The sequence below is a fragment of the Schistocerca serialis genome, unplaced genomic scaffold (genome assembly GCF_023864345.2).
Source record: "Schistocerca serialis cubense isolate TAMUIC-IGC-003099 unplaced genomic scaffold, iqSchSeri2.2 HiC_scaffold_1041, whole genome shotgun sequence".
Lineage (NCBI taxonomy): Eukaryota > Metazoa > Arthropoda > Insecta > Orthoptera > Acrididae > Schistocerca > Schistocerca serialis.
Window position 1 is genome coordinate 60,001 of NW_026047230.1, and position 5,000 is coordinate 65,000.

Below are 5,000 nucleotides of genomic sequence, written 5' to 3' on the forward strand. Positions count from 1 at the left end.
GCACGAAGTCGTGGACCGGCAATCACACCACCTGCACCCGTTCGTGCCCCACCCCAACCGCCCAACTCGCATCGCCAGCGGATGAACGGCGGACGTTTCCCGCACTCGTAAGGTGCAATTCACACCTATAACATGCGTTTCATGAAGAGATATTTCCAATATGCGACATTCCCGCTGTCCCTATTCATGAGCTGCGAGCTGTACCACGTACAAGCTACAGACGCGATCGCATTGCTCACTGTACGGATTCTCATGCTGAGCCATCAGCTAGGAAGCGCCCCATCCATGTCGGCACCCGTGGGCGTTGCACTCGCAGTCGCAAAAAACGCTGGGCAAATATATATCTCGGAAGAGTAACGACAGTCCGAGCCTCCTGGCGTTGCACTCGCAGCCGCAAAAAAACGCTGGGCACATATATGTCTCGGAAGAGTAACGACAGTCCGAGTCTCCTGCGTGGGAAGAGTCTTTCTAGGCCCTGACCCACGGGAAGGGTGTAGCTTCCCCCATCCCGGACATTTGACGTCGTCACACTACCGGTATTGACTAATAGACTGATTGCTGATAATCATTAGCCATACACTGGGGGAAACGGCCGACAGGGGCGGCAACATAGTGGAGCCGCAGTGTCACTAATGTACAGAGATAGAACAGTTTCGACTGGAACTAGAGTAACCGTATACACGGCACTGATTAGTAATAGATGCAGAGCCATCAGAATACAGATAATATATACAACCGTCCCTATACATGCTGAAAGACTCTGCACACAATGAGAACCACACGTCAGCCAGACACTCTTATCACACACTACTCTCTTATCACACACAATATCTAACCACCAGCATGGAAGAACATCCAGTGCATCCTCTCCGCCACATGACACAATCCACACTATCATTACCAGACCGGGAGGTCCACCCAGAAAACACAATATCCCACCCTTCCGACATCCGCACATTGCTCAGCTAAGCCACGAACACCCACACATGTCCTACACAGTGGTGCACCCAACATCACAATACTGCCTCCTGTCACAGCACACAAACAATGGCAGGAATGAAAGACACAGATCTGCCACAACCATGGAATCGGAGCGCCGCCTGTCATGAGCCAAAAGTGCATCCTGACGTGACAAATCGGATAATACCGCAGGCATCCAATTACGATAATCACTATCAACGAACCTGCCGCCCCCCCCCCCAATACACCTTTCCCTACAACAATGTGTATCTGAACCTACGCTATATCGTACCTTAACCTAACCTATATCGTACCTTAACCTAACCTATATCGTACCTTAACCTAACCTATATCGTACCTTAACCTAACCTATATCGTACCTTAACCTAACCTATATCGTACCTTAACCTAACCTATATCGTACCTTAACCTAACCTATATCGTACCTTAACCTAACCTATATCGTACCTTAACCTAACCTATATCGTACCTTAACCTAACCTATATCGTACCTTAACCTAACCTATATCGTGCCTTAACCTAACCTATATCGTGCCTTAACCTAACCTATATCGTGCCTTAACCTAACCTATATCGTGCCTTAACCTAACCTATATCGTGCCTTAACCTAACCTATATCGTGCCTTAACCTAACCTATATCGTGCCTTAACCTAACCTATATCGTGCCTTAACCTAACCTAATTTGTGCCTTAACCTAACCTAATTTGTGCCTTAACCTAACCTAATTTGTGCCTTAACCTAACCTAATTTGTGCCTTAACCTAACCTAATTTGTGCCTTAACCTAACCTAATTTGTGCCTTAACCTAACCTAATTTGTGCCTTAACCTAACCTAATTTGTGCCGTAACCTAACCTAATTTGTGCCGTAACGTAACCCATGTTGTGCCGTAACGTAACCCATGTTGTGCCGTAACGTAACCCATGTTGTGCCGTAACGTAACCCATGTTGTGCCGTAACGTAACCCATGTTGTGCCGTAACGTAACCCATGTTGTGCCGTAACGTAACCCATGTTGTGCCGTAACGTAACCCATGTTGTGCCTTAACCTAACCCATGTTGTGCCTTAACCTAACCCATGTTGTGCCTTAACCTAACCCATGTTGTGCCTTAACCTAACCCATGTTGTGCCTTAACCTAACCCATGTTGTGCCTTAACCTAACCCACGTTGTGCCTTAACCTAACCTACGTTGTGCCTTAACCTAACCCATGTTGTGCCTTAACCTAACCCATGTTGTGCCTTAACCTAACCCATGTTGTGCCTTAACCTAACCCATGTTGTGCCTTAACCTAACCCATGTTGTGCCTTAACCTAACCCATGTTGTGCCTTAACCTAACCCATGTTGTGCCTTAACCTAACCCATGGTGTGCCTTAACCTAACCCATGTTGTGCCTTAACCTAACCCATGTTGTGCCTTAACCTAACCCACGTTGTGCCTTAACCTAACCCACGTTGTGCCTTAACCTAACCCACGTTGTGCCTTAACCTAACCCACGTTGTGCCTTAACCTAACCTACGTTGTGCCTTAACCTAACCCATGTTGTGCCTTAACCTAACCCATGTTGTGCCTTAACCTAACCCATGTTGTGCCTTAACCTAACCCATGTTGTGCCTTAACCTAACCCATGTTGTGCCTTAACCTAACCCATGGTGTGCCTTAACCTAACCCATGGTGTGCCTTAACCTAACCCATGGTGTGCCTTAACCTAACCCATGTTGTGCCTTAACCTAACCCATGTTGTGCCTTAACCTAACCCATGTTGTGCCTTAACCTAACCCATGTTGTGCCTTAACCTAACCCATGTTGTGCCTTAACCTAACCCATGTTGTGCCTTAACCTAACCCATGTTGTGCCTTAACCTAACCCATGTTGTGCCTTAACCTAACCCATGTTGTGCCTTAACCTAACCCATGTTGTGCCTTAACCTAACCCATGTTGTGCCTTAACCTAACCCATGTTGTGCCTTAACCTAACCCATGTTGTGCCTTAACCTAACCCATGTTGTGCCTTAACCTAACCCATGTTGTGCCTTAACCTAACCCATGTTGTGCCTTAACCTAACCCATGTTGTGCCTTAACCTAACCCATGTTGTGCCTTAACCTAACCCATGTTGTGCCTTAACCTAACCCATGTTGTGCCTTAACCTAACCCATGTTGTGCCTTAACCTAACCCATGTTGTGCCTTAACCTAACCCATGTTGTGCCTTAACCTAACCCATGTTGTGCCTTAACCTAACCCATGTTGTGCCTTAACCTAACCCATGTTGTGCCTTAACCTAACCCATGTTGTGCCTTAACCTAACCCATGTTGTGCCTTAACCTAACCCATGTTGTGCCTTAACCTAACCCATGTTGTGCCTTAACCTAACCCATGTTGTGCCTTAACCTAACCCATGTTGTGCCTTAACCTAACCCATGTTGTGCCTTAACCTAACCCATGTTGTGCCTTAACGTAACCCATGTTGTGCCTTAACGTAACCCATGTTGTGCCTTAACCTAACCTATAATGTGCCTTAACCTAACCTAAAGTGCGCCGTAACCTAAACTATATTGCGCCTTAACCTGACGCACGTTGTCGCTGAACCTGCTCTGTAATTGTTATGCAACCCGTTAAAGTAGTGTAGTGTTGCCTAACCGCAACCCTCGCAATATAGTTCGCTACTCGCACTGCCCGGTCCCCTGTGTATCGCGTCATGTTAAACACCTTGCAGGTGTTGCTGACTTTCCACATGCTCCTGCTATACACTGTAGTGTGGATAGCAGCAGGACGTACATGCCCCCCCCCCTTCCCCCCTGCCTTCGCAAGCTGGTCGGTGAGAAGTTTGCATGTTCAATGCCCTTCGCATGCCGACGTACTCAGCCTACGTTGTGGTACGGCCTGTCACCTGTCCGCCGATGTACGCAAAACCCACAAACTGTACTGCACATTGCTCCGTATGTACTGAATGATACATCGTGGCCCATGTGACCGTATGACGACAGCGCCTAGCAACGGCGGACCATACAGTCCAAATATTGTGCACGCAGCTACGTGTCGTCTCCCTATAAGAGCTGGATTGCAGTGTGGTACGCCATACAGACGTGTGGGAGGAACGGACGCCCTGGATGGCGATCAGCATGAGCAGTCTGTTGATGTAGTGGAGCGTGTATTCGGACGTAGTCGTCTCTTCTCACACACCGTGATAGCATGTTGCACCGCGTTCCACATCTGCGACATGCTGCAGAGGCGGGCTGACAGTCGTTCGCGCAATGGACACCGCATACGTACGGGGTCTACCTTCCACGTGTTCTCTAGGCGTGCACATGTTGTTGCGTCTATGTGGGCAGACGTAGTGTGTTGTGACACCTGACACAGGCATGCAATACTCGTTGCAAATGGCGATGGACGTGTACGTTTGCTGGTGACGTTACGCAAATGAACAACCGGTAACCCGTTGTGGTGCGGTTGTTCTCGCTAGAGGTGAATCAGTGTTGGCGACGATCGGTCGAGCTATTAACCGGTTGTTTCAGGGATACCCACCATGCCCACGAACGTGAAAGGGGACCCACCATGCCCACGAACGTGAAAGGGGATCTGGGTGTGAGGCGATACGCGGCGGTGGCTGGGTGGGACCGTCCCCGGCCGGTGAGGGGGGGCCGCCCGGCGTGCTGGCAGCGCGGTGCGTGGGCGCACGCGCTACAGCCGGCTGGTGGGGGCGGCCGGTGGCAGGCGCGCCGGCCGACGGACGCGGCAGGCGGCGCAGCTGCGCGCCGGCGCCCCCTGCTCGCGGCGCCTTGCGGCCAAAGTAGGTCCTCGCGGGCCCGGTGCGAAGCGCGGTGGCCATCTGCAGTGTGCTGGTCCGATTGAGGACTTTGTGCGCTGAGGATGCGCCGCCGCCCGGCGCTCGGCGCCGCGACGCCGTCTGCTGCTCGGTCGCCCCAGCGGTTCTCGCAGGTGGTTTGTATCGCAGCTGTGCGGACGTGTTGGCGCGTGCGCTGTGCTGGGAGAGTTCGCTTCGGCACCCAAGTAGGGCTTT